Source organism: Lepus europaeus, chromosome 17 (assembly GCF_033115175.1).
Source record: "Lepus europaeus isolate LE1 chromosome 17, mLepTim1.pri, whole genome shotgun sequence".
Taxonomy (NCBI): Eukaryota; Metazoa; Chordata; class Mammalia; order Lagomorpha; family Leporidae; genus Lepus; species Lepus europaeus.
This window is the reverse complement of record NC_084843.1, coordinates 39,676,796-39,689,902: the sequence shown is the minus strand read 5'-3', so window position 1 is coordinate 39,689,902 and position 13,107 is coordinate 39,676,796.

Sequence of the window (13,107 nt, the reverse complement as noted above, 5' to 3'; positions counted from 1 at the left end):
TAAATACATTATTGAAAGTAATTATATTAATGATCATAATGGAAATGACATGTATTCTGAACCTTCACTATGTAACAGAGACAGTATGAAGTATTTTATATGCTCATTTAATGCTCACCAACAACCTATGAGATAGTTTGTCCATTTTAGTGTTGGAGAGACTGAGGATTCGACAACATAAGTCATTTGCTCAAAGCCATGGACTGAGTAGTATAAATAATGCTGGGATTGGAAACCAGACAGTGTCACATCACAACTTATGCCCTTTATGACTCTGGTGTCTCCACACCAATTCCCATTTGCACTACCTCTTAAAATTTCCTTAAAACTGGCTTTTTTCAACTAAGTATATTTAGCCTCATTTCTGAAATCACATATTTGATAAACTGCCCATGTTTTTCCAAATATATTAAAAAGATACACCCAGATGTAAAGTGAGAATGTCTCACCTTCAAGGCACACTTTTAGAAACACTGGCCTTTCCTATGTTGCTCTGTAGAGTGGTCCTTGGAAAACACCAATCAATCAAGATGACTGTCTCTATTATGTGGGCTCCTGGTTTTCCAAGTAATGAGTTAATAACAGTTTTTCTAAAGACCAGTTGCCCTGGTTTGTCAGCACAGAAGACAACATGCTTTGGGGTGTCGGACTTATATGTGGGCTTAGGAACAAGAAATAAGTTGCTTATTGCACCAGTACAGCCATTTTCTCAAGTCTAGGTTATCAGAGATCTATGGATAAAATTAAATGCTATTTTGACCTTTTTTGTCCTTGATCCTTAGCTGTAATTTATTTTCTCTTATTTCAAAGGTAAGGCTTAATTACATCCAAGGGTCCTGGTCAAATGTCATCTCACGGAATCCCAATATCTTATCAATTTCTAAAACACAAGTTTTCTGAAATCAACCCCATGCCCAATACAGACACTTCATGGAGAATTAAATTAAACCCTGCGGAAAATTAAACATTGCTTATGAAGTGGCTAAGGTCTTTATATAAAAGTCCTATCCAGACAAGTTTCATTACTACTTGGTCTGCCATCCTTAATATAGTCATTTTTATTTTGTGGAAGCACTGCTGGCTTGATTAAACTTTGTGCTCTCCTGAGGACTCTCCTAAGGAAGGCTAAAAAATAAGAGATTTCTGAACAGGATGGCCTTAAAAGGAACAGATGGTGTTTTGGTCACTCACCCAATGCATATTTCTCTACCATAAGCCACTATTCCTACCACGAAAGACACTTCTAGTTTGTTTAAACTACCTAAGAGTAAATGATTAGAAAGCAGCTTAGAACGCAACTGTGATTTTGATGAGGTTGAACAAGAATCCTCACCAGCTGCATATAATAGGAAAAATGAAAAATTATGTGACTGCCATTCAGCTTCAGCACAAACACATCACTATTTTAGTGCATGTGACTAGTGTGATCAGCTTGGGGTTCTCAGCACTTCTGAAGAGACCCCCTCCGAGAAGACCTCAGTGACTCTCCTGAGGAAACTTGGGCCACATTACCTCAGCCCCTTGCCACTGGGAACAAGACCCTTGTCTGGCAGGTATTGTATTTCTTACTTCTTATCTGATTTTCCATCCATGAATAACGTGGCAGGAAAAATGATGTCCTACTTACTCTTGTAATCCAACTCCTAAAAGAGTGGCAGTGCATAGTCAGTGCTCCATAGAAATATCACTACTTGGCTGCATGAGTACAAAGTGAGCCTCTGAGAGGGCGGGGTGTCCTATTATCAGTTTTACATCTAGCTGTAATTGGCCAGTCTTATCCAAAATATTGTGAGAATAAGAAAGCAGAAATGATTTAAATGGTTGTTGTCTAATTAAAAGACAATGAAGTATACAAACTAGAAATGTCTTCGTTTGATACAAAGGTGATAGGTGGAGGGCAGCATTGTGGTGCAGCAGGTTAAGCCACTGGTTATGATACCTAATTGCATATGAGAACCAGTTCCAGTCCCTGCTGTTCCACTCACAATCTAGCTCCCTCTGAATGTACCTGGGAAAGCAGTGGAGGACAGTCCAAGTTCTTGGGCCCGTGCACCCAAGTGGGAAAGCAGATGAAGTTCCTGCCTTCAGCTTAGCCCAGTCCTGGCTGTTGTGCCCATTTGGGGAGTCAATCAGAGAATGGAAGATCAATCAATTGCACTCTCTGCCTGCCCTCCTTCTAATGAACAAACAAATCTTTTTTTTTTAAATGATATATGTAAGATTCAAAAATAAACTTCTAAACTAGATGCAAAGTTGATATCCAGTCATACACAGACTGGAAATTTTAGAGGCCAAATACAACACAATTTTGATAATCAATGGGCCACAGAAATTGAAGATGCAAGAATCTTAGCTTTAAAAGAATAATTAATTCTTTACTTTCAAAGAAAATAATTATAAATATTTTTCACTGCCTCAGGAAATCAAATGTCTAAAATTCAGTAATTAACAACCATTCATGAGGACCATCTTAAGACCCAGTTCCACAATTCCCACCAGGCAGAGCAAAAGGCAATGTGAGAGAGACAGAAAGTTGAATTCTGTAGTAGGAGTAAATATGTTTTCAATTGCATAATTTTACATCCCATGTTGGGCAGAGTGCATGAATACTTAAAAGTCTGGTAAAGCATTAGTTTGAGTGTGTTTCCAAGGATAAGTGTGTAAGCCTGAGCGCACTAAGTAGGGAATAATCTCCGCAAAGAAAATGAATAATGTGAACAGATTTTTAGAGGATAGGAATGCCCTAAAGGAAAAACAGCAGGCATAGATATTTGGAGAAGTGATTAGACACTGCCTGGGACACCTGCATCCTATATTGGAGTGCCTGGGTTTAAGTTCCAGGTCTACTCCTGATTCTAACTTCCTGCTAATACTTACCCTGGGAAGCAGCAGATAATGGTACATATGGTGAAGTTCCTTCCACCCTTGTGGGAGACCCAAATTGAGTTCCTGGCTCCTGCTTATTCCTGGACCAGCCTGATTGTATTTAGACTTACAAATTCTGTTCTCTCCTGTTGAGGGTCACTTGACTTCTCTCCCCAATTTGGAAGAAGTTAGTGTTGACTTCCATGCACATTCATTTCAGCGTTACTTTATTTAATTTATATTTTTGTTTTTGTCACTTCTCCTTTGAATCTTTTGTAACATTTGTGTAGGTGTAACATCAAGAGTGAAATAAAAAATTTAGCATATGTTGATTATTCATCTCTATAAGAGCTATGATTTTATCATTTTTTGAAAATTAAAGTGATAAATCCGTCTATAAAATAATACAGGATATCTTTTTTTTTGCTTTGCAGTCTCTTCCTCTGTGGGCAAATTTATCACCACTTCCTGATCTCACACAACCCTGGTGACTTCACCGGGTACAGCAATAAACCAGATCTGAACACATCAAAGATGTTGAGCCTGGACTTCACCCAAGAAAATCATGCCCACAGTTAAGTAATACCATGGCATGTCTGTGATTTCATGTGACACAGACTAGATGCTAATGAATTCTTGGAAATGAAATTACACAGAAAATTTAGTAATTCATCTTTTCTTTTTTCTACTTTTTTCAACTTTTGACATACTTTTCTAGTCATGTGCCTTATTCATTTCAATATCTGTAGAGGGCTATAAATATTTCGGTACTGTGTGGAATATATACACTGAAAAGCTTTCTAATATAAAATAACTACAAATGACAGGAAATATATAGCAAACATTTCTTAAATACATAGCTAAACTTAAAAGAAAATAGGACAAATAGTGCTGGAAAAATTGGATCTGCAAAAAAAAATCTAGACCTATACTTTACATCTTTCAAAAAAATTAACTCAGAATGGATTACAGACCTAAATGTAAAATGCAAAACTAAATTTCCTGAAAAATAACAAAAGAGAATTAGACCAATAAAATATCAATGGATATGGCAAAATAAAAAATAAAAATAAAATAACCAAAGAGAAAGTCTAGATGACCTGGAATATGGAGGCAATGTAACAGAAACAATAGCAAAGACACAATCTACAAATAACTGGAAAAAAAACCTTCTAAGAGACATATAATATTTGTTCTCTAAAACATACAAAGAACTCACAACTCAACAATAAAGAAAGAAACAACCTATTAAAAAATGGGAAACAAGGGTATGTGGTCTACAGGTGAAGCTGCCACTTGGGAACTCTACACATCACATACTGGAGTCCTTAGGTTCAAGTCCTAGCTCTGCTCCTGATTACAGCTTCCTGCCAAAAAACATCATGGGGGCCAGCAAGTGATGGCTCAACTGGTAGGATCCTTGCCACCCATGTGGGAGACCTGGATTAAGTTCCCAGCTCCTGCCTTCAATCTGAACTGGTAATGCTTGTTGCAGTCATTTGGAGAGTGAAATCAGTAGATGGGAGTACTTGCCACACTCTCACACTCTCTTTCTCCCTCTCCTACCCCCTCCAATAGATAAATAGCAGGAAATACCTGAACAGACACCTCAACAAAAATATAGATGACAATCACGTGAAAAGATGTTCAACATCATATGTTATTAAGGAATTTCAACACTGATGTAGTTTTCATTAAAAAAAAAAACAGTCATTTCTCTTTTTTAAAAAAACTATTTTATTTTATTTATTTGAAAGACAGAGTTACAGAGGCAGAGAGAGAGGAAGGGAGAGAGAGAGTCTTCCACTCACTGGTTCACTTCCCAAATGGCCACAATGGCTGGGGCTGGGCTGATCCGAAGCCAAGAGCCTGGTACTTCTTCCAGGTCTCTCACATGGGTGTGGGGGCCCATGGACTTGGGCCATCTTCTACTGCTTTCCTAGGCCATAGAAGAGAGCTGGATCAGAAGTCGAGTAGCCGGGACTCAAACTGGCACCCATGTGGGATGCCGGCACTGCAGGCAGTGGCTTTACCAGCTACACCACAGCACTGGCCCCTGATTTAGGTTTATAAACCTATTACATTGGCCAAAACCTGAAACACTGACAACATCAAACGCCGGTAAGGATGTGGAGCAAGAAAAAGTCTTTCTCATTGCTGGTAACAATGCAGCTAGTACCCCTACATTGGAAGACAGTTTTGTGGTTTCCCACACAGCTAAACAAATTATTATTAAATGATCCATCAATCTCACCCCTTGGTATTTCAAATTGATTTGAAAGCTCATGCCTATACAAAAGCCTACAGATGGATGCTCATACAAGCTTTATTTATAATTGCCTAAACTTAGTAACAACCAAGATGCCCTCCAGTAGGTGAATGGCGGCAATCAAAATATTCTTTCCCACATGAATGGATGGCTATACTATGCTGCATCCAGACACAGAATATTAATCAATGCTCAAAAAGTTAACTATCAAGTCATGAAAATAGGTGAAGGAAACATAAATACATATTACTCAGTGAATGAAGCCAATCTGGAAGGCATAAATTCTGTATGATTCCAACTATATGACATTATAGAAATTATCAGTGTATTACCAGGGTAAGTAGGAAGGGCAGAAGAAATGTAAGTGGAGCATAGAGAATTTTAATGGCACTGAGACAGTTAAATAATATTATAATGATAGATACATGTCACCATCCATTTTTTTTAAATCCATAGGCTGTGTAACACCAAGAGCAAGCTAATATAAGCTATAGATTTGGTATAATAATATGTCAATGTAGGTTCATCAATTGTAAAAAAATATGTACTACTCTGGTGTGGGATAGGATATTGGCAGAATGGAACAAGCAATGAATATGTGAGAATTTTCTGAACTTTTCAACCAATTTTGCTTCAAACATAAAACTTCTATAAAAGATACAGTCCTAGACAATTTAAATGTCAAGCATTTCCAAATACTTCCTAATTTTATACAAAATATTTCCTAATGTAAAGATGAAGGAATATTCTACAACTCGTTTTGTGAAACAAGCACAGTCTTGACACCTAACTTGCTAGAATAGGAACTGTCTACACCCACATTCAGCTGAGACACTATGAATGCAAATCAAGTCTTACTGTCTCTGTTAACAGGACTATTTGTTGTCCTTTTGCCTTCATTAGCATGATTTTTTTTCTTCCAGGAGTAGCCTGCCCAGGCAAATCGTTTTCTGATTCTTCATTATAGAAATTTCCTCAGCAAGTCTTCAATGGCAAATATCAACACACAGCTCACATTCTAGGAAGGGCTGAGGCTCTGTCTTTCCACCAATTCTTAACTGTTATGTCTTCAAGGTTATCCAATTCCAATAATGCCTACCTGCTTGCAAGAAGCTGCTTTGAATCAAACTTCAAATTCAATAAATGTTGGCCTCTTCTTTCTCTCTTCAGAGACACCGATTTGTTGTTGTTTTTAAAGATTTATTCATTTACTTGAAAGAGTTACACAGAGAGAGGAGAGGCAGAGAGAGAGAGAAAGGAGAGGCAGAGGGAGAGAGAGAGACAGAGAGACAGAGAGACACAGAGAGAGAGACAAAGAGAAGGGTCTTACATCTGATGGTTCACTCCCCAATTGGCCGCAACAGCTGGAGCTGCTCCAATCCAAAGCCAGGAGCCAGGAGCTTCCTCTGGGTCTCCCACATGGGTGCAGGGGCCCAAGGACCTGGGCCACCCTCTACTGCTTTTTCAGGCCATAGCAGAGAGCTGGATCAGAAGTGAAGCAGCCGGGACTCGAACTGTCACCCATATGGGATGCTGGAGCTTCAGGCCAGGGAGTCAACCTGCTGTGCCACAGTGCTGGACACTAGAGACACTGTTAAGCCTTGCAGAGGTGCAAGGCTCTGATTGCTGTAAGTTACTGTCTTGGGAAATTGTCAGCTCCATTTCATCAGGTAGAGTTGATATTTGGGGAGGGGCTGGCTCTCTCTGGCTCTACCTCGCTCTGTAACTCTTTATTTTATTTTATTTTTGACAGGCAGAGTGGACAGCGAGAGAGAGAGAGACAGAGAGAAAGGTCTTCCTTTGCCGTTGGTTCACGCTCCAATGGCCGCTGCGGCCGCGCGCTGCAGCCGGCACACCGCGCTGATCCGAAGCCAGGAGCCAGGTGCTTATCCTGGTCTCCCATGCGGGTGCAGGGCCCAAGCACTTGGGCCATCCTCCACTGTACTCCCAGGCCACAGCAGAGAGCTGGCCTGGAAGAGGGGCAACTGGGACAGAATCTGGTGCCCCGACCGGGACTAGAACCCGGTGTGCCAGCACCGCTAGGCGGAGGACTAGCCTGTTGAGCTACGGCGCTGGCCAACTCTGTAACTCTTACAAATAAATAAAATAAGTTTTCAAAAATTATTTACTAAAAAAATATTTGGGGAGCCAGCTTTTGATATTTTGAAAAGACAGCATACAAAAAGAAATTTACAGGTCAAGCTTACTCATGAAGAAGATGGAAAAATTCTAAGCAAAATTTTATATAACCAAATACAGATTTTCCTTGACTTAGAATGCTGCTATGTCCTGATAAACCCATCATAAGTTGAAAATATCCTAATTTGAAAATGCATTTAATACACCTTTCCTGTCAAACTACATAGCTTAGCAACACAATACACTATACAGTATGTTGATTCACTCTCCTATTCTTGTAAGATTGACTGGGAGCTATAACAACATACAAGGTATCCTCAAAAAGTTCATGGTAACAAGAGTATAATGGAGATTCCAAGATGGCAGAATAGGAACAGGGCAGACTGCTCTTGGCAAGAGGAAAATACTAAAAAGAAAAAAAAAAAAACTGGAGAAAGTATATTCTCAGGGGAGAGTTGGAGAGAAACCTTCAGCAGAGATTCCATGGATGGAGGGATAATGCCTTAGATCATTGTAGAAGGTTCAATGCAGAGCAATGAGCAGAGATACAACACATGACCCAAACATCCCTGAGCTGGAGAAAGTGCCAGCTTTGGAGAGCAAATTGAGATCAGACTGCAGCAGTCCATGCCAATGGAGATATACCTGGAGGGAGAGCCTATGGATTATATTATCTTTGAGTCTGGCCCAGAGCCCTGAGTGAACAATGTGCCCACTCACCCAGAGAAAAAAAGGGGGGCACATTTCTCTCTCAACATCCCCCCAACAATGGCACCTGGAAACCAGCTGAGAAATCCATACATGACATGCATGAAAAGTTTTCCCATGAAATTGAGATTTTAAGATAAATCAAAATTAAATACTAGAAATGCAGAATTCAATAGGTCAAATAAAAAAATGTGTTGGAAAGCCTTAAAAACAGATTTGATTAGACAGAAGAAAGAATATCTGAGCCAGAAGACAAATATTTAGAAATTTTTCAGTCAGACCAAAAAAAAAAAATAGAAAAATTAAAAAGTGTTGGAGATTTATGGGATACTATCAACCAACCCAATATAGAGGTTTTACAAGTTCCTCAAAGTGTAAAGAGAGAATGGGGTAAAAGGCCTATTTAATGAAATAATTACAGAAAAATTACCTAATTTGGAGAGAGAAAGGAAGCACATACAACTCCAAATTGATATGACCAAAAAAGGTCTTTAAATGTCTGGTAGAATTTAGCAATGAATCCATCTGGTCCTGGGCTTTTCTTTGTTGGGAGGGCCTTTATTACTGTTTCAATTTCTGTCTCTGTTATGGGTCTGTTTAGGTTTTCTGTGTCTTCCTGGTTCAATTTAGGTAGGTTGCATGTGTCCAGGAATCTATCCATTTCTGATAGATTTCCCTGTTTGCTGGCATACAGTAATTTCTGGTGATTCTTTTTATTTCTGTGGTGTCTGTTGTTACATTTCCTTTATCACCTCTGATTTCATTGATTTGGATCTTTTCTCCTCTTTTTTTAGTTAGTTGGGCCAATGGGGTGTCAATTTTGTTTATTTTTTCAAAAAACCAGCTCCTCATTTGGTTGATTTTTTTGTAATTTTTTTTGGATTCAATCCTATTGATTTCTTCTCTGATTTTAATTATTTTTCTTCCTTTACTAGATTTGGGTCTGGTTTGCTTCAGTTTTTCTAGATCCTCTAATTCCAATTCTTCTCAAACTATTCAGAACAATCGAAAAAGAGGGAATCCTCCCAAATTCTTTCTGTGAGGCCAGCATCACCTTAATTCCTAAGCTAGAAAAAGATGCAGCATTGAAAGAAAATTACAGACCAATATCCCTGAAGAACATAGATGCAAAAATCCTCAATAAAATTCTGGCCAATAGAATGCAACAACACATCAGAAAGATCAGCCACCCAGACCAAGTGGGATTTATCCCTGGTATGCAGGGATGGTTCAATGTTCACAAAACAATCAACGTGATACACCACATTAACAGACTGCAGAAGAAAAACCATATGATTCTCTCAATAGATGCAGAGAAAGCATTTGATAAAATACAACACCCTTTCATGATGAAAACTCTAAGCAAACTGGGTATGGAAGGAACATTCCTCAATACAATCAAAGCAATTTATGAAAAACCCACGGCCAGCATCCTATTGAATGGGGAAAAGTTGGAGGCATTTCTGCTGAGATCTGGTACCAGCCAGGGATGCCCACTCTCACCACTGCTATTCAATATAGTTCTGGAAGTTTTAGCCAGAGCCATTAGGCAAGAAAAAAAAATTAAAGGGATACAAATTGGGAAGGAGGAACTCAAGCTATACCTCTTTGAAGGTGATATGATTCTTTATTTAGGGTATCCAAAGAACTCTACTAAGAGACTATTGGAACTCATAGAAGAGTTTGGCAAAGTAGCAGGATATAAAATCAATGCACAAAAATCAACAGCCTTTGTATACACAGGCAATGCCACAGCTGAGAAAGAACTTTTAAGATCAATCCCATTCACAACAGCCACAAAAACAAACAAATACCTTGGAATAAACTTAACCAAGGACATTAAAGATCTCTATGATGAAAATTACAAAACCTTAAAAAAAGAAATAGAAGAGGATACCAAAAAATGGAAAAATCTTCCATGCTCATGGATTGGAAGAATCAATATCATCAAAATGTCCATTCTCCCAAAAGCAATTTATAGATTCAATGTGATACCAATCAAAATACCAAAGACATTCTTCTCAGATCTGGAAAAAAATTATGCTGAAATTCATATGGAGACACAGGAGACCTTGAATAGCTAAAGCAATTTTGTACAATAAAAACAAAGCCAGAGGCATCACAATACCAGATTTCAGGACATACTACAGGGCAGTTGTTATCAAAACAGCATGGTACTGGTACAGAAACAGATGGATAGACCAATGGAACAGAATAGAAACATCAGAAATCAATCCAAACATCTATAGCCAACTTATATTTGATCAAGGATCCAAAAACAATCTCTGGAGTAAGGACAGTCTATTCAATAAATGGTGCTGGGAAAATTGGATTTCCACGTGCAGAAGCATGAAGCAAGACCCCTACCTTTCACCTTACACAAAAATCCACTCAACATAGATTAAAGACCTAAATCTGCAACCCGACACCATCAAATTATTAGAGAAAATTGGAGAAAACCTGCAAGATATAGCTACCGGCAAAGACTTCTTGGAAAAGACCCTGGAAGCACAGGCAGTCAAAAACAAAATTAACTATTGGGATTGCATCAAATTGAGAAGTTTCTGTACTGCAAAAGAAACAGTCAGGAAAGTAAAGAAGCAACCAACAGAATGGGAAAATATATTTGCAAACTATGCAACAGCTAAAGGGTTGATAACCAGAATCTACAAAGAGATCAAGAAACTCCACAACATCAAAACAAACAACCCACTGAAGAGATGGGCCAAGGACCTCAATAGACATTTTTCAAAAGAGGAAATCCAAATGGCCAACAGACACATGGAAAAATGTCCATGGTCACTAGCAATCAGGGAAATGCAAATCAAAACCACAATGAGGTTTCACCTCACCCCGTTACAATGGCTCACATTCAGAAATCTACGAACAACAGATGCTGGCGAGGATGTGGGGGAAAAGGGACACTAACCCACTGTTGGTGGGAATGCAAACTGGTTAAGCCACTATGGTAGTCAGCCTGGAGATTCCTCAGGAACCTGAATATAACCCTACCATACAACCCAACCATCCCACTCCTTGGAATTTACCCAAAGGAAATTAAACTAGCAAACAAAAAAGCGGTCTGCACCTTAAAGTTTATTGCAGCTCAATTCACAATAGCTAAGACCTGGAATCAACCCAAATGCCCATCAACAGTAGACTGGATAAAAAAAATTATGGAACATGTACTCTATAGAATACTATACAGCAGTAAAAAAAAAAAACAATAAAATTCGGTCATTTTCAACAAAATGGAGGAATCTGGAAAATATCATGCTGAGTGAATTAAGCCAGTCCCAAAGGGACAAATATATGTTCTCCCTGATCAGTGACAACTAACCGAGCACCAAAAAGGAAACCTGTTGAAGTGAAATGGACACTATGAGAAACAGTGACTTGATCAGCTCCTTTCCTGACTGTTGATGTACAATTTAATACTTCATCCATTTTAGTATTTTTTTTTTGTTTTTCTACTTAATACTATTGGTTGAACTCTGTAATTCACACACACAATTACTCTTAGGTGTTTAAATTTAACTGAAAAGTGATCCTTGTTAAATATAAGAGTGGGAATAAGAGAGGGAGGAGATGTACAATTTGGGACATGCTCAATCAGACTTTCCCCAAATGGTGGAGTTAGAAACATGCCAGGGGATTCCAATACAATCCCATCAAGGTGGCATGTACCAATGCCATCGCACTAGTTCAAGTGATCAATTTCAGTTCACAGCTGATCATATTGATAGGTCTAAGAGTCAAAGGGATCACATAAACAAGACTAGTGTCTGCTAATACTAACTGATAGAATCAAAAAGGGAGAGAACGATCCAACATGGGAAGCAGGATACACAGCAGACTCATAGAATGGCAGATGTCCTAAATAGCACTCTGGCCTCAGAATCAGCCCTTAAGGCATTCGGATATGGCTGAAGGGCCCATGAGAGTATTTTAGGCATGGAAAGCCAAGACACTTACATAACTTAAGTAAAATTTAAAAATAAATAAAGAAGATCTAATTCTATTCTTCTCAAACTCATAATAACTAAAAATGAGGGAATCCTCCCAAACTCTTTCTATGAGGCCTGCATCACCTTACTTCCTAACTAGAAAAGATCATAAAAAGAGAACTACAGATCTATATCTTTGATGAACATTGATGCACTAATCCTCAATAAAACAGTAGCTGATCAAATCCAAAAGCATATCAGAAAGACCATTCATTCCAAGTGGGATTTATCCCTGGTATGTGGGGAAAGTTCAACATTTGCAAATAAATAAATTTGATATACCACATTAACAAACTAAATAACAAAAGCCATATGATAATCTCAATAGATGAAGAGAAAGCATTTGAAAAAGCACAGCATCCTTTCATGATTAAAACCTTAAGCAAACTGAGTATGGAAGGAACATTCCTCAACAGAATCAAGGATTCCAACTAAGATCTGGAACCAGACAAGGATGCCCACTCTCATCATTGCTATTCAATATAGTCCTGGAAGTTTTATCCAGAGCCATTAGGTAAGATAAAGTAATAAAAGATATACAAATTGGAAAGGAGGAAGTCAAGCTATCCCTATTTGCAGATGACATAATTCTATAAATGGAGGATTCAAAAGACTCCACTAAGAGACTAACAGAACTCATATAAGAGTTTGATAAAGTTGCAGGATGTAAAATGAACAACAATCAATAGCATTTTTATACACAAACAACTCCATGGCTGAAAAAGAACTTCTAAGATCAACCCCATTCATAATAGTTACAAAAAATTAAATACCTTGGAATAACTTTAACCTAGGATGTCAAAGATCTCTAGGATGAAAATTATAAAACACAAAGAAAGAAATAGAAGACACAAAAAAGGAAAAATCTTCTATGTTCATGGATTGGAAAAATCTGCATTATCAAAATGTCCATAATACTGAAAGCAATTTACAGATTCAATTTGATCCCAATCAAAATACTAATGACATCCTTCTGAAATCTAGAAAAAAAAAACAATGCTAAAATTCACAGGGAAGCACAATAGACCCCAAATAGCTACAGCAATCTTATACAACATGGATGGGTAGCATCTTCAGCATGGATGTGTTGGACAAAACAACGGTTCATGCCCCAATTGG